At 38.3% G+C, this 23,175-nt stretch overlaps 1 protein-coding gene across 1 annotated transcript in view; it reads left to right on the top strand.

The window, feature by feature from the left end:
- The window catches only part of LOC121880119 (potassium voltage-gated channel protein Shaker-like), a 130,248-nt gene extending 112,246 nt beyond the window's left edge, over positions 1 to 18,002 (top strand). The window contains 1 exon segment of the mRNA XM_042387176.1: positions 9,631 to 18,002. The gene's annotated coding sequence lies outside the window, so the exon portion shown is untranslated.
- Positions 18,003 to 23,175: the final 5,173 nt, after the last annotated feature.

The following is a 23,175-nucleotide window of genomic DNA, read 5'->3' on the forward strand; positions in this document are numbered from 1 at the left end:
GTTAAGCGCTACCGACCACAAACTCCACTACTATACCCGGAACCCCAGTTTGCAAACCAGATATTCTGTTGTTCCCGTGAGTATCTACAGGACAAACCCACCAACACAGAGCAAATCATACAGGTTTTGAGGTAACATACGTACACGTAAGAGCGCGCACAAACGTACGTTTTCACAATTTCATACTAGAGATTAAAAGTCGACAGTAGTCACAAATGCAATACTGTATATATATATATATATATATATATATATATATATATATATATATATATATATATATATATATATATATATATATATATATATATATATATATATATATATATATATATATATATATATATATATATATATATATATATATATATATATATATATATATATATATATATATATATATATATATATATATATATTCTAATGATGCGATACGAAAATTTGACGAAAGTGCATATTACAATTCTCGGAAACCTTCGGTTGTGCCTGGAACGTTGTCGGATCCCCAGAACTGCCCCAGCTCCTGAAAACTGCCCAAACCTCTCCAACTGAGAAAATAAAAAGTTAAGTGATAGGCGATAATGAGCTGCATGGTGACCCTTGAGCTCTAGTAGATGATGGTGGGTTGTCTGTGTAGCTTGTTACACGTACTGCCCGTTTAGTTACGATTGATATTCATTTTTATTCCATCCACTTATGGATTCACTAAAAGTATGAAATTTTGGAATAATATGACATTTGCTGAAACATAATATTTGTTACAATGCATAAGATTCGGATGCAGGTTACCTATGATGAGAGGACCACGGCAGATGACTCACTTTTGACACACACACACACACTCACTTGCGCAGTACGTTTGTAAGTGTCAATTATGACAATAAACCGACACTCTTAATAATAATACACACCAGACCATTTATGACCATTGAAGTACACACTATTGCTGGACATGACAACAGACGAAATTATCGACCATGGCAACTACACCATTACTAACCTTGAAAATACACACAGCTTCTGACCATCGAAACAGACCATGGCAAACTCTGTTATTCATGGCAGCTCATAAAATGTAATACCGAATAATACAAATCATGGGAACACAACATAGCAGACCATGGCAACACACACACACCACAAATAATCAGGACAACACAACATTACAGACCAGGGCAATACACACCACATTACACCTTGACAACATATTACAAGAAATCCTGCCGACACACGACTTGAGACCAAAGTAACACATCACTGCAGTACAACATTTAAATCCATGGCGACTAACACGACTACAGACTTTGGCAACATACCACAGTAACCATCATATTCACACCACTACAAGCCACACTACACTACATATTATGACAACGCAACACTTAAGACCATAGCAATATAATCCTCTACATATCATGACAATACCGCCACCACAAACCATGACAACATAAAACAAAGATAACCCACACCACTACGAGCATAGCAACTTTTGCCTACAACAATACTCCTGACCATGGCAAAACTCTTGTCCACGCCAGTTCCTCTGATCACAATACACGCAATGGTTTACAATGAAGAGTAGTATCCCCGTAACACAAATTGAAAGAGACTTGTGAGCCACTGGATCATTATTGACGCTCGGACTAGATCTAGGATTTCACCGTCTGTTTGGATAAAAACGTTTTATTTCTTGGTAAATATTGTTTCCTCTCACGTTTGTTTTTCTGCGTATTATTAATATATGTTTCCTCATTTGGGCTCTCCCAATTCTCAAAGCATCGTACGTTAGATCCCCCCTCCACGCCAGTAGGCGTTTCACCGTGTCGTATCTACTTACAGCATAATTTCAGTGTATCTTATGAAGGTTCAGTTTCGTTATAATTCAGACGCTAGTTTGACCTCAATCAATGCATTTAATTTGACATTTTAATCCGTTTCGCAAAAGTGAGTCAACATGCGACTAAATTACAGAAGCTCATTGGGACTAACCTTATTTACAGACACCCATTAGAATAAAAATTTAAATTATGAAGCTTCTGTAATTCAAATGTAGGTTTGGTCCACCGAGAGAGTCTACGGCACCATAAAGGAATGTTTCACATGACGTCACGATTTGTTTATTTCAGAGACTGGGCAAGAAGACACAGTCCTGCTACCTTGTGCAGCATGATAATTTTTATTCAACTACGGTGAATAGTTGTGCAGTGAAAGACATTGCCATCAATCATATCTGAGGGTTGGCGATCACAGTCCTCCACTCTAAACGTTCCCGGGCTGTTTTTACCGATCCCTCAAGGTTTTGTATCTCTTGGGTCCCAATTTTTAATTTCATTCATCCATCCCAATTTTCTGACATTGCCATAAAGAACTACAGTATAATCCTCTTAAATCTTATGTTCGAGGCAGTAGCAACCAGCTCGTTTAGGTGCCTAAAGTTCATCAACGCCAATTGATCCACCGGGGTGCCTAAAATTCAGTTGATCCCCTAATGCCTGAAGTTCATTTGCTCCCCACAGGGTGCCTAAAGTTTAATTGATAATCCGGGGTGCCTAAAGTTCAGTTGATACTCCGGGGTGACTGAAGTTCAGTTGATCCCCTTAGGGTGCATGAAGGTCAGTTAATCACCTTAAGATGCCTAAACTTCTGTTGCACACTCTTGGTAACCTGAAGTTCAGTTTTATCAACGGGGTGCCGAAATTTCAGTTCAACACCCCTCGAGGTGCATGAAGTTGTTAATCCCCGGGTGCCTAAAGTTCAGTTGATCTCCAGGATGACTAAGTCTAGTTGATTTCCCTATGGTGCCAAAATTTGAGTTGAACCTCTGGGGTGCCTAAAGTACAGTGGATTACTCAAGGGTGCTTAAAGTTCAGGTAATCACCCCCGGGGTGCCTAAAATTCAGATGACCACCCCCGGGGTGCCTAAACGTCAGGTGATCACCCTCGGAATGTCTAAAGTTCAGGTGATAACCCCCCGCCCCCCCCCCAGGGTGCCTAAAGTTTAGGTGATAACCCCTGGGTTGCCTAAAGTTCAGATGATTCCACACTGTGGCTAGAGTTAAGTTGGTCACCCACGGGGTGCCTAAAGTTCAGCTCATCTCCTAGGGTGTCTATAGTTCAGTAGATCCCCTGGGGGTCCTAAAGTTCAGTTGATTACCCTAGGGTGCCTAAATCTCTCAGTTGAGCCCTGGGATGCCAAAAAGTTCAATTGAACCTCTGAGGTGCCTAAAATTCAGTTGATCACCCTAGCCTTCCTCACATAATTCCCAAGGCCTACCTCACAGCCCTTTCCTTGGGTTTTTGGGTAGGGTTAAGTAAGGTTAAAACTGAAATTGAAACAAATACAAATACAAAGTGAACAATAAAAATAATATTGACATGGCTGAGCATAGCGACTTTTGTCTACAACACTGCTGTCCACGCCAGTTCCCCTTGCCCGTGATAAATACTTATTTACCTTATGGTCATCCTCTAGAGGTAGCCATACCAAGGGAAGGAGGCCAGTGGTCCTGTGTAGGATCCCTCCATTGTTCTTGATAATTTTGTCAAGGGCTATTTTGAAGCCCAGTAATGTTCTTGATTCCACAGCTTAAACTGGTAGACCGCGCCATAGACATTTCACCTTCTGCGTGAAAAAGTATTTCATTATGTACAGTACGTTCTGCATGCGCTGTCACTTCATATCAAGGAAATTATTTAGTATCATCTGGAGTACAAAATGTTACATGGTGTTTGATGTGTGACGTCATCGAAGGGTCGGGTGAGTTCAGGCGGGGGTTCGCGTGACGTCATCCTGAATTCGTGTCATCGTGATGTTCGGCGAGGGTCGACGTCATCGTGATGCCAACAAAAGTGTGTGTGGCATCATTATTACGTCATCCGTGGTTCGTTTGAAACGAAGGTACACACTTGCGAGTTGCTAATGTTAACTCTTTGAGAGTTATCTTGAGGATTGAATGAGAACAGTTAACCTCCGGGAAATTGTGACATTTGCTCTGAAATTGTGAGAATATGATAAATACAGTGGGGATAAACAGTGAATGCAGGAGACAGTGGTTGACTCTACACATCCTACATCTCGTTATAAAAGACCAAACTTTTTTTTCCGGAATCTTTTCATATATTTCTTTGGTGGATTTTTTCTTTGTAATGTTCACCTAATGGCATCGGGTCAATTTTACTTGGAATAGCCGACAAAGCCATGAGATACTATTGCAGTAGGATCCTCATCCCATCAGTATCTGGTGTTTCCAGGCAATCACCCTTCCCAGGTCCCAGACTCAACGTTGCTTAACTTCATTGGGAGGACGAAAGTGGTGTTTTCAATGTATTATGGCTGCTTACTTTCCTTGCAGCATCGTTATTTGCTGCTCTTACTGGTTATCAAACTTACAAATTTACCAAATACATTTCGCATCTCCTTCATTCGTGATGACATTGGAAGTCACCCATGTTAAATATATTTATTCAGTGATTTAAATGTTCCTCCTCCTCCTCGATAATATGTAGCCTGTTGGTTTACGCCTTAGCGCAATGCCTGTGTATGATTTCCTCGATGTTGTCGTGCATTCGTCCCACTCTCATATTTACTATTACACGTATAGCTTCCTCGTTTCCTGAGTTTTATACCACGTACTGGTGTATATTGTACACACACCAACATCATCGCCACCGTACGCGTCGAAATTCCCCAAATATCAGAAGAAAAGTGTATCCTTGCCTTGTGCTACCATGTTAATTGATATTGTTTTGTGTCGTGTATTTTCACTTCCTTGTATTCAACATTGTGTAATTACGCTTTTAAACCTGGGCTTCAGATTGTTCTTAGGAGACCGCCAGCTCTCCGACTAAGTCGGTTATTCCTGTTTAGATCACCTTTTTCAAACTGAATATGACGATTGGTTAGATAAACACCATAATACCTGTGACGCTTAAGCCATCAGGGTAATGCTTGGGTAAATAAAGCAAGTATGTTTTAAATAATTTATTGAAGGGGACTCCCCAGCTCTGAGGGATCAATAATGAATGTTGCCAAGAGCGGCGGACAGATGGCAGCACCAGGCGGCGCGACGCAGCCACACTAGCGCCGTCTCTGCAGTGACGACCGACTCACGAACTTACCAAGCCTACAAACATTACCACCCTCCCTTCCTATAAACCTTTCACATTTGTAAAACTCAGTTAAACTGACACATTTCGAGTATTTTTCTTCTTACTATTCCCGTTCACACTGGTAGGTTTTTAAAGCACGTGCTACTTTACCCTGCTACCATCTTGTAACCAGACCCGTGAACGAATTCTGCTCCATAAAGGGGAACCATCGTTCCCTCAGATCTTTATTCCTGTCAGACTGATTTGGTACATTGTAGAGCTTGGTGGGATCAAAATACTACGCCATATACACCATTCCGACTGGCGATATGGCGTTGTTATTTATATTTGTCTCGTATCACTCATTATATTAGTATCGTTCAAAAATTCTGCAATATATGCTCACGCGAGATACGGAAATACACACAAATACATACATATATAATCATTACTTTGTACGCATAGTTACACACCTTTGAAAAACAAACACAACAACAAATTTCCGCATTAAACCATACAAGAATATACATGTATACCACATAGACGTGTGTAAACTACAGTAGCCTATATGCACACGTAAGAAGCCATTATTCTTAAATTTGAATTTGCAAAATAAAGTGCAACTCAGAAAAAGCAAGTGGTCAACTCAACCTTGATTTTATTCTAGTTTTCATGACTTCTTTTCTAACAGATGCCATTTAGGATTGTATTTCTGTAATGTATTGTACTGTACCTGAATTGGTGATAGTTGCCGTTTTCTGTTATTGACTCCCATTTTACCTAAATACTTATAATTAGAGTCCGGATAATTATGCATATTTTAGCTGAAGTGCAGATTCATATAGTCTTGGTATATATATATATATATATATATATATATATATATATATATATATATATATATATATATATATATATATATATATATATATATATATATATATATATATATATATATATATATATATATATATATATATATATATATATATTATATATATATATATATATATATATATATATATATATATATATATATATATATATGTATTTTATTTTATTTCTTTTTTTTTATTCTAAGAAATTATACTAAATTATTCATCTTTCTCTGATACTTAAAGTTATAATGTCCAAAACAAACATAATTAAGTCTGTATGGCTCAAAATCAGGCTGTGGTTAGGCTAGACCATGATCGGTTGGTCAATGAACAAGAATTGTATGTAATGGGTTCCTGTTCAGAGAAACTATGATAATGCAGTAATGGTTGCCCATCGAGATCGAGGATGGCCGGCCCTAAGGCCACCTAGGCGTGAATTTGTTTAAGGTGTAGAAACTGTCGCCAACACAACAACCACACCCTAACTTAACGAGTTGCATGACCCAGTGTCAAAGAATAGTCCGAGAAGACTGGACAACTCGCCAGTGTATCGAAGCACGGCTTTCAACAATGGTGAATCCTCTTTGGTTCCTGACACGGAGGTACAGCTGTGAATTCTATATCCTCATCCCCCACTGAAATGATCACTAAGTTTTGCTGGCACTTTTATATTTTGACTAAGTATATATATATATATATATATATATATATATATATATATATATATATATATATATATATATATATATATATATATATATATATTTATATGCTGATAAGCGCTTTCGTGTAATTCACATCTTCAGTTTGTACTCACCCCTGAAGATGTGAATTACACGAAAGCGCTTGGGAACTTCGTGTTTTCTTTTTCCTTGTGGTTATCAGCATATATGTGTGTGTGTGTGTGAAACATGTGTCAAGGAGTAGAATTTGTTGGTGACGCTGTGATTTAGCCTGTTTTTACCCCCATAAAATACACAGTAAATGCTAAGCAGAACAAAGTTAACACTAGTTATTAGCCATATATAACGTGTCAACAAGTGCAATTCAGGTTCATAGATTGTTACCATGTTTATTTTTTTATTATAATGTTTGTTATTTAATATTATTCATTAAAAGAATTAGCTTTTAATTTTCTCCCAATAATTTTTTTTTTCAACATGCTGTATACATAAAAGTAACATAGGTGACATAACTTGCATTTAGTTACTGTGTGTAAATATATTAAGTGATATTTAAGTCAGGTTATTGGTTTTTATATTTAATCTTTCGTTAAGAAATCATTCTTACGGAGACATTGTGGGGTATGGGATGTTTGGGTTCACACTCAGGATGGGATGGAGAAAGGAAACTCACAATGTGCTCTCTGTATACATGTTGTATTGGATGTACAATGCAGCTTGGTGCTGGGAAGGCAGCATGGTTACAAGCGTGATGTAGAGAGAACTGGCTGGTGAGGGTGCTCAGAGGACAGCTTGTGGGTCGCCATGCTCGCCGGCGGGAGCGAGGACCGCCAGGCAGGCGGAGGAGGTGTTGCTGGCTGGTTGGTGTAGGTAGAGCGAGGGGGACCAGCTTGTGGGTCGCCATGCTCTCTGGCGGGAGCGAGGACCGCCAGGCAGGCGGAGGAGGAGGAGGTGTTGCTGGCTGGTTGGCGTAGGTAGAAAGAGGGGGACCAGCTTGTGGGTCGCCATGCTCTCCGGCGGGAGCGAGGACCGCCAGGCAGGCGGAGGAGGAGGTGTTGCTGGCTGGTTGGTGTAGGTAGAAAGAGAGAGATCACCACGAGGTCAGGTCTTAAATAGCGGGGGGTAGGCGTGGCTTGGTAGTTGACCTCCGTGATGTGTGGCGGCGCTGGTTAACCCAGACCACGAGGCATACACTGGGGAATTTGCGGGGTCGGCTACGCAGCGACAAACAGCGTTTGTAGGGGAGAAATCCACTACAATACTCCCTCCTTCCCTCCAGGCAGTGTAGGAGACTTGTTGTCTGCAGGGTTGCATGGCACATGTGAGGCAGAACGGGTGGTGCATGCCTCATGTGAAACATAACGGCGATGGCGTGGATGAGCCGGCCGCTAGAGGAGACCACTGTCTAGATACACAATATCTGTGGGAGTAGGGAGGGAGAAAAAGGGTGTGTGGAGGCGAAGAATCTTGTGCTTCCCTCACGGCAGGTACAGAGTCGTCAGATGCGCCTGCTGGGGTGTGTGGGCCTGGGTCAGGAGCAGGGGCTGCGTCAGCAGAAGCGGATGAGGGCTCGTGACAGCAGCTGGGTCCACGACAGCAGCAGGGTGCAGGACAGTAGCAGGGGGGCTACCTGAGGGAGAAAAGAGGGGTGTGTGGGTCCGCACTCAGGCGCATGGGCCGCGTCGGGAGCAGGGACTGTATCAGGAGAAGTGGCAGGGGGTACTGCTGGGCCGGGGGCGGCGTCTGAGGCAGGATGGGTGTGTTGGTCCGCACTCAGGCGCAAGGGCCGCGTCAGGAGCAGGGGCTGCATCAGGAGAAGCGGCAGGGGCTACTGCTGGGCCGGGGGCGGCGCCTAAGGCAGGACGGGTGTGTTGGGGTCGGTAGGACGTGGTGCTTGGGGCAGGAATAGGAGCGGCTGTCTGCTTAGAGTAGCAGAGCTGCTCTAGGGTGTCTAACCTACGGTGTAGAGACAGTAGCTGTAGAGCCGATGAGAGCTGCTTCTGGGTGGATAAACCAGTCTTCCATGTTGCTTGAAGACTGGGAGAGTGATCTGTTTCTCCTCCATCCTGTGTGAGTGTGAACCTCCGGGGGTCACCATGCTCGCCGGCGGGAGTGAGGGCCGCCAGGCAGAGGCGGAGGAGGTGGTGTAACTTGCTGCGGCTGTAGCTAGAAGAAGAGAGTTGGTTGGTGAGGATGCTCAGAGGAGGACCAGCCTGTGGGTCGCCATGCTCGCCGGCGGGAACGAGGACCGCCAGGCAGGCGGAGGAGGAGGTGTTGCTGGCTGGTTGGTGTAGGTAAGAAAGAGAGAGATCACCTCGAGGTCAGGTCTTAAATAGCGGGGGGTAGGCGTGGCTTAGTAGTTGACCTCCGTGATGTATGGCGGCACTGGTTGACCCAGACCACGAGGCATACACTGGGGAATTCGCGGGGTCGGCTATGCAGCGACAAACAGCGTTTGTAGGGGAGAAATCCACTACAACATCCTGTCTGGGACAATAAGTTTACTAAGAAAACGTACCGTAAAGTAAGTTATTAACTTGTTTTATCGTGAATTTATCCTAAATTTTTGCAGCATATTTAGCCATTTTGGTAGAAATTTGTTTTTATCCCAATTAGTATATATTATTTTTCTAGTATTTTGGTATTTTTTTTAATTGACCTGACTTCGCCTAACCTAACCCAAAAATAATAATCCATTGATAATGATAAAAAATCCAAAATACCTATTGGGTTAAAAACGAATATTTACCGCCATTTTTAAGTGCATCGTTATCTGGATCCTACTTATAATCTTGTGTTTTAAATATTCAATGTTTCTTCTTATAATTCAATGGTATTGTAGTAACTACATAAATATGAAGTTTCCTACATGGAGGAGCAGCAGCATAGAGATGATAGAGAGAGATCAGTACAGTGAAACTATGAATTATTTTTTCTATTCAGGTGTAATACAGAATTTTAATGCTGAAAACTTTTTGCAGGTGGCAGGAAGGAGTCGAGCAGTGCCAATATCAAGTGCACAAAGTAATTATAAAGTGGGTCTAGCTGCCGCGCCATCTTCATCCTGCGAGCTTCGTAGCGAAGAAGGCAGCCTTGAGAAGCACTCAGGTCATATTGGGTCAGGAGGTCAAAGGTTACAGATAATCATAGTAAAACATTAGTTAAAAGAAAGATCAGTGTGAACATACCAAAAAATAGTAAAATTTGTATAGATTAAGTTCAGTAGTGCTTCTGAAATTTTCAGGAAAAGTAAAATTAGGTCATATAAATGTTGATGAATTTAAATTTTAAGATAACAATCAAGGGCATCAGGCAAATTAGGGTTACAGGGTTTATGCGATTAATACAAAACATGGTTTTACGATTAGCAACTCAGTAATAGGTCATACATTTGTATCAGTGGTGATACTTAAGAAATTCCCACCTCTGAACTTCTCCTGATCTAATTTGACCCAAGAGTAGTGCAAAAATTGCAATCAAAACAGCGCAAGAGAGGAAGGCTGCATAGATGGACTAAGAAGCGTTTGATATACTGTACATGTGATATCCCCTAATCTAATAGTGGAAGAATGACCTCAGTTAGAAAATAACCTTTTAAATATGAAATATCTAAATTTGTTTTTATAATAAACTCATCAGTTATGAAATCAGTGTGGTGATAGTGAATGCTGCTGAGATGAGCCCATGTATGTAATAGGATGAGCCACTGTGGGCCTTGAATAGTTCTTTCATGGCTGCTTTTCCAAGAAAAGAAGCTTCAATGAAGTCTGGTCATAGTCTCATAATAGCTTATCTCTTTACATTGTTCCCAAGAAGTGGTTCAAGTTTATCCGCTACCTAACGCGTTCTCATGACAAACTTGTAATGTTTGATAATCCCAAGGTCCCTCATCATGCCAGAGAGGCCAATTTCCCCTCTGTTTAATCCCCTTTCTAGTCTCCTCTCAACGAGCCTAGTTGCCCTGGGTCCCCGTTAGAGAGGGGATTGAAGGTATATACTCTCTCTGGCATGTTCTCCTTCCGTCTGAACTTTATCCTGCCGCTTCCAAAGACCACAAGGTATCTGAGAGCGGTCCTTGAAAATCCATATCTTACAGCTCTGGTTCTCGGGTAATTCACAAGCTTCATGGGGTGTCATAAGAGCCAAAATCCTGTGTTCATACTTGGTAAAAAAAAAATTTGCCTGACGGGAATTCCCTGAAGCTGATGTATGACCCAAAGTTCAGATCCCATATTAGGAGCATTCTAAGGTAGTGGATCCCATATATGCCTTCCCCCAACTGCCCCGAGGCACCACCAGCATTTATTCCATGCCTATTTGAACCCCTTAATATCTTCTACGAATTTTCTGCTCTCCTCTGTCGCAGTAGTTCAGTGGCCCTCGAAGTATTATAACCGACTCTCTGGAACTACTCCCTGCCTTCCTTTTGTCGGATGCCAAAGTGTCGCAGGACCCTCTACGGTAGCAGTATTTTTGTGGGCAGATGGGGGTAGCTATGGGTGATAGGATTGAAAACCTTTTTGGTAACTTTTCTTCTTAATGACCCCCTTCCTAATGTCATTCCAACTCCTACATGAATTAGAACTTTCCCAGGTTGAACAGCAATAAGGCATAACAGTTTATTAATACCATTGTAACTTTAGGATTTGTTTTTGTTCACTTTGCATAATAACAGTTTCGAATATTAGCTCTTTACAATGCATTTCATAATATATTGTTGTTCAACTGTTCCCCAATATACATTCTCCTGTGTTACTAAGTCAAGTGTGGGTATGATGTTATGAAGACCGTTGCTGTGGTGATAAAATGTGTAATGTCACACTGATGATATTAAGTGATATAAGGCCGAGGGGTTCCCTAAAGGTTTGTCCCCCCTCTCATGACCACCACTACCACCTGCTTCCACAACCCACCACCACCGCCAAATCTAAAGCCCGCTGTGCAGCCACCAAGCTGAAGAACCTAAAATGTGTGCGCGCAAACGGACGGGGAGGAACAACAAACAAATGAGCAACGAATGATGCAGCTGCCGTGATCAGACTCTGTTTCGTTACGACAAGCAAGTGGTGATGTTTGTGCCTGAAGCAAATTCTACTGAAGCTTTACAAAGAATGTATATATTCGTTATTCTAGTGATTCATTAGTTACTACTAAGAACAATGGCCTAATTGAAGGAGGGAGGAAAGGACGTAAATAAGCAGCTGGCGCGTTTTGCATTGGAAGTAGTAGTGAAAGTGGTGGCAGTCGTGTGTGTGCTCGTAAACCTCAACTGTGAGATACAGCGTGCGCTAGGTTGACCATATGCTCCTCAACATGCTATGCGGGACTGAAAAGGAATTTGTTTTCAAACCGTCTTATTCAGACCTGAACTTGATAACTATAAGATATAAACCAGCACTGTTCTAAGTGTTGGATAATCTTCGGGTTGTTTCTTTTTGACAGTTTATTGGATGGTTTGAGATACCAATTCGGTGAGGTTGGTACCCCTGTGCGTGAAAATGGCGCAGATTAAAGTTAAAAGGAAAGTTAATTAGAATCCAATCCTCTAGCATCTTTGTAAGGTACAATTCCATGAGTATCTATGTTGATACTCTCTGCCCTGACTATGAAGATGTTCATGAGTAATTATCAGAAGGGGAAGATGTAAGGCACCAAAAGAAAAATGGTTTGAAAAGTGTCTGCTTCCTGATGGATGTCCAGATTTGAACCAAGATGAAAAAGTGAGAAGGCAAAATCTGAAAGAATGTTTACATAAGGCTTAAGAGTGCATTATAGTAAAGAAAGTAAAGGAAGACATAGAAATAAGTGAAGCATGGAGGCAAAAAAGCAAGTGGTATGTTTAATACAGGGAGTTAATAAATTGTCAAGCCTGAACAAGGAGACACTAAAGCAACATGAAAAGTCAAAAAGATGTGACAAAAGCTGCATAGAGAAGGAGAATAGGCAAGAAAAAGTAGCTGGATCGGGTGTGTAGTTTCCGTCACTGGCACGTATCCTCCAAGAGAGCCTCATCCCCTCTCCACTGAAAGAGGTGCCGCCCTATCACTCAGGAAGGATGGTCCTTACTATCGTAAAGCATCGGCTTCTGGAATTTCAGTGGGTCTCATCATCCTATCAATGGAGGTGAGACTTCTTGAAATCACGGAAATCGGTGAATTACCCTAAGCCCCAGTTTGTAATGTAAGAACTCCTTAAGAAGATAACAAGATGTAGGTGCTATTGGAACTTGCTTACGAAAATTTAATCGTAACTCATGTACGACACTTGCATAATGTCCAGACATAATCAGTCATATATATATAAAAATTTAAAGTACTGTGTTGTTTATATTAATTACTCAAAAAAATCTGTCATTCACTACTACAAAAGGTTCACTGGAGGAATGCTGCTGTAGTGGTTGGAATCTCTTGAAAAAACAAGAAATGTATTCTTGTGGTGTTCTTATGTTAACAAAGCTAACCTAAGCCCATCTTGTGTGCACTTGCCTGGCACATAGGGATTGTGGAAAGCATCTGGTGAAGGCTACTGGAATGAACCAAGGAAAAGAATTGTAGAAGACTGTTGTTACTGCAAATATAAGAAGAGATAGCTTGATAGTGAAGCATTGTAGCAAGTGAAAAGATAAGGAATCAAATACCAACTAGGATATTATGAAGTACACATTGTTAACTGCCCATTCACTCACCCTGCATAGACAATTCAGGAGGTATCAGCTACCGAGGTGTATGAAATAAAAAAAAGACACGTTTTGTGTTCATATCACAACCTTCACCCCTTTGCCTTTGCATCGTTTATGCCCATATTTCCTAAGTGATGATGTTGGATTGTCTAAACATATCGTTCATTCAAAATATGAAGCCTTGTCCTTTGTGTGAATCATTCTCACTTATTACATTTTGAAGTTTGTGTCCTCTTTCAGTGTCCAATTATGTTCTTAATTGTGCTGCTTTTTCTTAAGTCATCACTTTCGCCAGACATCTACAGTGTACATAATAAAGGTGTAAGTAAATATGTGGATGACTGTACCCGGTGCTAAATTTCCTTTACAGTCAAGGAAGAGGAAGTAAACTAAAAATAAAAATTACCAATGAGATTTAGGTCACTTGTGTTCCATGATATCTACAGGTAATGTAGTACAAGAAAATATCCAGCCTAGGTCATCCCAAGGACCTGTTAGATCAGGTGAGGCAATTTAGCAGTTTAGAAGCCATAGGAAGAAAACAATTGAAATTGATCATATACCTGTACTCAAAAGTTAACAACCAAAAAACCTGGTTCCCTGAGGTATTGTGTAGTTGTTGCTGGAAGTGAGTGAGATGAATTGGGCAAGAAAAGCACTTAAGGTTGATTATCCATTTTCAATGGTTTTCTTAAATTATAACTGACTACCTCCCTCTGTAAGACAGTAGAAACAACTAGTTTTATTCACTAGTTATTATCACTTGCCAAGCTCATACTAGTGTGCAGGTGATTAGAAAAATGTTAGATAAGAGAAATATAGAGAATTAGAAAAAAATCATCCACAAATCCTCCTCCACTCAGCTTCAGCCAATAGTGGAAAAACTGAAAACTGTGAATATCCTTCACAGAATGATAGAAAGCAAATGGGAAAAGTAAAGAAGGCAGATGAAGATAGAAATAAGGACAATGGAGATGGACTGTACAGGACCTAGGCCAGCCAGAATGTATGGCAACAAATATCTCCCCAACTAGTGCATAGGTGATGAGTATCATGCCTATGAATAATGAGTCTAGTTTAGAGAGATAGAATACCAAGTGAGTAATTACCCAAATTAATCAGCATTATGATAATTTAAATAGGATGATGAAATTTGTGACAGTTCGCCTCTCCAAGATCTGATAAAGTGCATTGCTTCATTATAATTGAAGAAATGCAGTCATGTTTTTATATGTTTCTTTCTAAAGGCCTGTATATATTCTGTACATAATTGACTGATTGTTTGTTTTACATTAAGCCTGTTTATTGTTGACGGTTTGAGAATCTTAGATAATTATTTTCTCTTGTTGCTGCATGAGAACTTTGAACAACTCTTAACCCATCAGGTTTTGTAGGTGTGGCCTCCTCCTCACAATGCTTGTGATTGGCTTACTTGGAGAAGGCTCCACTGATCAGAACCTCGAGTGGGCTGCCCGTCCCAAGGTGTCCGAATGCAGTCTCAAGTTTCCTAATCAACTCTCTTCTTCTTGTGGACTGTGATGTCAGAACCGATAAGAGGGGGCGGGCATCCCAACCATTTGCTTCATACTTTATCTAGGAAGAACCTCTAGAGCATTATTTGCTTGCTAGATTACAAAAATATTGGAATAAGTGACCATTAAACATTTCAGACGGCCGTAGTTCCTCAAAATGCTGTAACCTCTTCAGCTATTTACAACTCTGCTTAACCTAGAGAGACAATGTAGTTGATCCAAGACTGGAGTAGTCCACTGTGATATGATTAGTCATTTTGAACCTATGATGGCATTTCAGTAAGGCTAATTTCCTGTGCTGTGAAAGTGAAAATCAGCTTTATCAGAGGATCATTCAGGTACAAAGTTGCTGGTCAATTCACAGATCTTGTTGGTAGATTCTTCAGTTACATCATACATCAAAACCAGTTTTTGGTACTTTGTCTTGATATGTGATAGGATCAGTTATTATGAGCCTGAAGTGAAATCTCGGATGAGATTCATTTTCCCGTTCACCACACACAAGTGATTCTTATGAAAGAAATGCTGCTTAATGCTCAAATATGTAGATCACATTACAAAGTGCAGCAGTATTTCCTCTCTTGACAGTCTCTTCATTGTCTCTTTACATAATAAGGTGCCATGTACTCCCAAGTTATCTTACTGGCTCCCTCTTCCCCCTCTTTATTATATTGTATCTATGTTACTTTGCTTCAAACAGTTGTTTTCTTTGTCCACTCAAGGAAAGAAAATATTGTTAGCAAACTGCAGCTACCAATGACAATGCCAACTCTTTCCATTCTTTTCAGAATTATTAGTAGTGGTATAGGGTTTCAAATTATTGAGACTTTCTCCATTTAACTTTATGATGACTGCCTGTTAATGTATATAATACAAATAAAAGTTGTTGGTTAAATAATGTAACAACAATTCATCATCGTCATCCATTCCAAATCAAAATGAAGGCAGATGAGCTGTAATTATGAGATACTAGTCCACCTAATTCCAGGTATTATTGATTAGGCTCTCCCTTTCCATATTAATCCCTCTAACCCCTCACATACCCGAGGGGCAGGAGAAGACAACAGAGAACTCTCACACATTCTCAGGGAGAGTTTCAGATATTATAGTCCTTGTAACTTATCCCTGAAAGCAATTGAAAGGGTTTTACGTTGTCTTCAGCTGATCCTCATATCTGCTTCACAGTCAGAGACATCAATGGGTCCCCAGAGTTGCACGGTCTAAGGGGAAGGTAGGAAGCGAGAATGGCACCACTTAGGGTCTGAAGAGTCTTGCTTTCCCCTCTCAATAATTGTGAACCAGCCATTGAATGTCTCTGTGATAATCAAGAGAACCTCACCTGTCTTGTTTATGTTAATCATTTTGTTTAATGAATCATATTGGACATAAATGTTTTGACTGAGGTATGTAAATTCACAAAACTTGTCTAACCTCATTAAAGAATTGGTAAACTGCTGCAAAAAAATTGAGAAATTAACTATAACTACAAAAAGTCAAATGTAGTATCATATAAAATTACTTCTATTCTGTTTAGTTCCTTGGGGCACATTACTGGACCATTGTGCTTCAATAGCTTTCTTGTTTGTATCCACTTGAGCATAGAGGTCAGAGCACAATGTTTCTTGTTCAACACTGCTAAGGCTGAATTTTTTAGCATCAATTGATGCAATGAACTTGAGTCTTATGGATGGTGGCAGTTTGAAAGTCCTGATCTCAATGCTTTACAAATTATCAGTGGCATATTCAGGCTTTGAGGTAATTATTTTGGATGGCTTTAAAAAACATTTCATCTTTATGTGAACCCTAAAACATATTAATTGGCTCAACAAGCAATAATTTAACTGGGGGGGGGGAATATGAGTATTCATATATACCATACATGTAAACACATAGCCAATCAAATTGGTCTTGTACATAAATTAAGTGAAATATGCCAGGATTTGCCACTTGGAACAATCCAAACTAAAACCACAATGGAAAAAACTTGTGGATATAACTTAAGCACATCCCATTCAGCCATTACCTGTGCCTTCTATCCAAAGCTTCCACGGAGCGATGTAGGCTTCAACCTGAAACACCACTTGAGTGATGGCAAAAGCCAAGCAATCAATCACAATCTTTTCTTCACTTTGTAATAACCAATCAGCTTACAGATCTAGATGCTCAAGTCCTTTGCTAGCCTGAAGTGGTGTTTAAGGGTTATGGCCAAAGCCTTGTTCAACATGTTTATAAACAACTGTATTATAAATCTGCATAGTAAATTGTACACTAATAGGCCATGATGTAAATAAATACACGAGTAATTGTAAACCACATGCATGATTATTGCCCAGAAAAAGAAATTATTGTACAGTACATGTTTTCAGAATATAAATTTCTTTAAAGCCCTAAAGATTAAGTCACATGTTGAACTTGGCTCTGACTTAGGTCAACGTTCCACTAACCCTGTGTGATGGGAGAGCAGAGCTGCATCTACATAGGTGACGAGGTATACAAGTGCAAGCCTTAGGTCGCCATTTCAATCAAATTTATGGTCCAATTCACTGAGAACATGAACCTGATTGAAATACCATCTTGGCTTCAACGTGTCATTCCCGTCACATCATTTGTTTTGCTAGATTAAATATGGCTGCTAAGTCTATGTTTACAGTCTTTGCCTTCAGGTTATAAGATTTTCAGGTGATGTTCTCTGTATTGAAGAAAAGTACTAGGTATTTAACATTTCTTCCTTGCTATTAAGGTCCATTGTTGTATAAGATTATGAAAAGATTTGGACCTTGGTAGCTGCAGGATGGACTGGATTCATTGAATCCCCTCATTATTTTGATCTTGTATCAAAGTGTGTGCTTTTTCATGCCAATAAACTAAGAAACCAGTTAAGAAATAGTTTTTTTTCATTTTTTCATAATTAATCTCATCCTTACAAATGGGAACAGAAAACATTACATATCATTAATTTATTGGCCTTTAAAATTAGATACATGTATTAAAATATATTAAAGAAAAGCATATACTGTTCACAAAACTTATAAGATATCAAGACAGTTTCAGAAGAAAAAAGCACACAGATAATAAACAACTTTCAGCAAAATATGTAAAAAAAAAAAAGAAGAAAAAATCCTTGGATGATATAAAGCTGCAACAACTTCAGTTAACTATGATCACTATTTTATGTAGAAGTATAACCATGAAATAAAGAAGTATCATAAGACCTATAAAGAACCCAGAAACACTATACTGTAATAACTATTCTTATACCTTAAACAAAATTAACATTCAAGTTTTACAGTAAAAACATCTAAACAGTTCTGAACATTACAAAAGCTATTTACCTGATAATTTGGTTTATCAATAATTCTATAAAAACTAGTGTTATCCTTTGCAAAAATTATATTCTCTAAAGCTTAATTAATTTTATGGAATACTTTAAAGAAATACAAGAAAGTTATTAACTTCCACTCAATCTTCTACAAGTAAAGGTCACCTTGCTCCCCAATCAACTCTATTATATACTTATAGACACCTCATTGCTAGCCATTACCTTACTATAGAAAACAATACAGTCTGGCTCTTGAAATGATCCAGGTGTCAAGTTGGGAATGCCATAAATGATTCCTCCACCTTGATGGGCTTTACAAAAATCTTATATTTTGAATATCTACCACTACTAAGAAAATCCCCTTTAAAATATTAAATCTATACTGTATAGCACTTCCATTTTCTACTAATCCTGCTACTCCAATACCTCCTTATCATAATTCAAATGAACACTTTGCTCCACATTTTACAGGTACAGTATTGATGTTGCAATATTCTAAATAGATTTACCCTTAAGTAATTCCAGATTAATGCTTTAAATTAGAAAAGCATAAATGGCTAAGGAAGCAGCCACTAAAGTCTAGATACACATACAGGGGGTCCATGACTTACAAACGTCCAATTGAATGCCCGCCGATACAAACGAGGTTAAACTTTAAATTTAAATTATTTTATTTACCCCATGACTTATTTTTTACTTTCATTTTCTGTATAAATTTCTTCTTTTCTCTTAAATTAAGTGATTTTAGATGTATATTAGGACTTACTGTAGGCTATGATATAGTGGGATTTTAAACATTGTTCAGTAGGTACGGTATGGACACAGCATGTGTTCCGACTTACGTACATTTTTGACTTAAGAATGTCTTCAGGAACGAAACCCGTTCGTAACCCCAGGCCCCCCTGTAGTACTTGGAAAAAATAAAATAAAATATATATATATATATATATACAGTCAGTTCTGCTATAACGCGATAGTTGTGTTCTTGTAAAATATCGTGTTATAGAAAATTGCGTAATAGAAATAACGGCTTATGGAGAAAATAGGGTTAGGTGCAGATTACTCGAAATCGAAAAAATTTAGTAGTTAGCCTAACACAAAGGATAGCACAGTCTAAATAAATGTTACAATCATATCTAATAATGAAATCATACAGTAAATGTAACACTTTAACTTGAAAAAATATGAATGTAACTTGATGGGTGAGAAGGGTGATTTTGAGGTTGATAACATCGAGCTTCTCTTCAAGTGTTATATCCTTTCTTTTATGATCATCACCGGGAATTCTATCACCAGAACGCTTCTTGGAGATATTCTTCTTTACCATATTCACAGTTAATACCACAAAATTGGAGAAATAGTAAGCAAAAATCGCGTTATAGCAAACAAGCGTTCGCGTTATACAAATATCGTTCCTCTATTCATAAATCGCGTTAGAGCAAATTCGCGTTATAGCAGAACTCACTGTATATATACACACAGTGGTCCCTCGGTTAACGAACACAATTTATTTCACAGTCATTCGTTAACCGAATCTATTATTTCAATGGGATATTGGGTAATTGGTTCCAACTCACAGAAAAAGTGCCTACAAAGTAAAGCCAGTAATCGAATAAACAAAATATTAAATATAAACTACCGGTAAATACAGTACTGTACTGTACAGTATACTGTATAATAATAAATATAAAACAATAGAATATACTGTATTTTAACTTACTTTGAGGTGTGTATGTCGTATTACCATATTCTTTACAGAGTGCATTGGTCCTAATGCCTTCTTCGTGTTTCATAATAATTTCTGCACCGGATATTATCAATATGTTAACTAAATTTCAGAATGACCAATAATTTTAATATAAAAAATGCAGAAATATTCAAGAGATCAACTTTCTTGATATTTACTTCACTGGAAACGAATGTAAACATAGACCCAATTACTGTATTGGCGGACTAGCCGATCAGCTCATGCGCACAACAAAACGTGTTTGTTGTAAGGATTTCGTTAATCGAACTGAAAATTCTCATGGGAGCTAATTCGTTAACCGAAATTTCGTTAATCGAACCGTTCGTTAACCGAGGGACCACTGTGTGTGTGTGTGTGTGTGTGTATATATATATATGTATATGTATGTGTGTATATATATATATATATATATATATATATATATATATATATATATATATATATATATATATATATATATATATATATATATATATATATATATATATAGATAGATATAGATATAGTTGACATATTGATAATATCAACAATACAGGGAACAGTTTTTGTGTGCTAATCAGCTGATCGAATTACCCACCAACGTTTCTCAGTTTAACTTTGTTTACAGTGGAGTGAACATCCAGTTTGTTGGTCTCTTGAATATTTTTGCATTTTTACATTAAAATTATTGGTCTTTCTGAAATTTTGTTCACATATTGATAATATACAGTGCAGAAATTATTATGAAATATGAAGAAGGCATTAGAACCAATGCACTCTGTAAAGAATGTGGTATATCTCAACTTTTGCAAAGCCTTCAACAGAGTCCCCCACAAAAGACTAATAAAAAAGTGGAGGCACATGGCATTAAAGGAAATATATTCTAAAATGGATTAAGGCGTGGTTACAGGACAGGAAACAGTGAGTGAGCATGAACGGCACTAAATCCCATTGGAGCAACGTCACTAGTGGAGTTCCCCAAGGCTCGGTACTTGGATCATAGATATCGGCGTAGACAGCAACATAGTAAATTTGCTGATGACACTAAAATAGGGCGTGTAATTAAATTTGACGAGGACTCCGCAAAACCACAGAAATATCTAAACAAATTTTTTGAATGGTCTGAAAAATGGCAGATGAAATTCAATGTGGACAAATGTAAAGTACACAGTATAGGAGATGTAAACAGGGAAACCAGATACCAGATGAACAACGAAGTTATTGAAAAATCCGACTGCGAGAAAGATTTAGTAGTACAGTACATGTAATAAGCAATGTAAGACTAGCGAGGTCATCTTAAAACTATATCTTGTGCTTGTGAGACCTCACTTGGATTATGCAGTTCAATTCTGGTCACCGTATAACAGAATGGATATAGAATCCTTGGAAAGAATTCCGAAGAGAATGACAAGACTAATCCCGGGCATTAGGAACCTTGAGTACAGAGACAGGTTAAAGCATCTTAATTTGCACTCCCTCGAGAGACGTAGAGTGAGGGGTGATATGATAGAGGTGTATAAATGGAAGTCAGGGCTGAACAAAGTGGACATTACCAAGGTACTCAAACTATCCAACCAGGAGCGAACTCGTAACAATGGTTTTAAATTAGACAAATTTAGATTTAGGCACAAAATAGGTAAACATTGTTTTGGAAATAGAGTAGTGGAAGAGTGGAACAAGTTACCAACTATCATCATTAACTCGAATACGCTGGTTAGCTTCAAACATAGATTGGATGGACACATGAGCAATAGGGGTTGGGTGTAAATGGGACTGCCCAATATGGGCCAATAGGCCCGCTGCAGTTTCCTCCATTCTTAAATTATTATTATTCTTATGAATATGGCATGTCATCATCGACTGCCTCTACAATCAGCTGTTAGATATGTAAACAAAGCTGCCGGGAATACGACATACACACCTCAAAGTAAGTTAAAATATAGTATTCTATTGTTTTTTATTTATTATTATACATTATACTGTACAGTACAGTACTGTATTTAGTTTATATTTAATGTTTTGTTAATTCTATTACCAGTATAAAATACTTTGTATGTACTTTTTCTGTGAGTTGGAACCAATTACCCAATATCCCATTGAAATAATAGATTCAGTTAACAAACGACTCTGTGGAACCAATTGTGTTCGTTAATCGAGGGACCACTGTACAGTACAGTATGTGGCAACCCCAATCAAGAAGAGTTTGCTTAGAGCAAGACGTTACAAAATGAAGAAAAATATATATCATAGCGCAAAAAAAAAAGACTAATTTCATATGTTTGGTAACACTTAATTCTCAATCCTTGTGACACAGGTTTGATCCTGTAATCAGGCAGGGAAGATAGGGAGTTATTTGCTGTGACATGCACTGAGCCATTTATTTGTTAGTCTTGGTCCCAAAATACCTAAGAATGTTACCTTTTAATCTCCAATTTTGCCTGGTTCAGCAATTAACCATACAGGTAGGATAAAATATCATTAAGTCAAAACTCATTTGAGACATAATTTCTGATAAAATCAAACAAACCATGAACTATAGTGTGAAAGTATTCAATTTATATCATTCTTCTTCCCAAAATGATCAGTAAATGGCTTACAAAATTACACTGCCATATACATAATTACTACATAAGTCAAGTTTTATCATGGGTGTCTGGATTTAAACCTTTAGAATATTTTAAATGATACATTAGTTGAATGCTTTTATCCCAGTCTTGAACCCGCCACTACTGTAATATACAATTTACACATCTCTCTCATCACATCTAAAGAATCATCTGCTGGATGGTTAAATCACCTTGCAAAATATTCACAATCATTTCACCAGACAAAGAAATGTCATCTTTCTCCTATGCCAAAAAATAAATGTCTTTTAATAAAAAACTTGGGGGGTGGCTCACTCTTCAGATAGAATTTCAGACTCAGCCATAATCATCCAAGTAAGAAACTAAGAAAGAGTCCAAAGGACACAAAATTAAATCATCCCCAATGTGCAAAAATCTAACACCTGTCTACCTGATGCAGTACTAGCCAGATAAATGCTCTCACAGAACCCAATTCCGGTTCTCACTCAACAAGATCCCAATTCTTCAGAAAATGTAAAACCAGTTTTAAATAAATAAATTAAATATATATATATATATATATATATATATATATATATATATATATATATATATATATATATATATATATATATATATATATATATATATATATATATATATATATATATATATACCCTGTATATAAAAAAAAAATAAAAAATTA

Source organism: Homarus americanus, unplaced genomic scaffold (assembly GCF_018991925.1).
Source record: "Homarus americanus isolate GMGI-L3 unplaced genomic scaffold, GMGI_Hamer_2.0 scaffold30108, whole genome shotgun sequence".
Taxonomy (NCBI): domain Eukaryota; kingdom Metazoa; phylum Arthropoda; class Malacostraca; order Decapoda; family Nephropidae; genus Homarus; species Homarus americanus.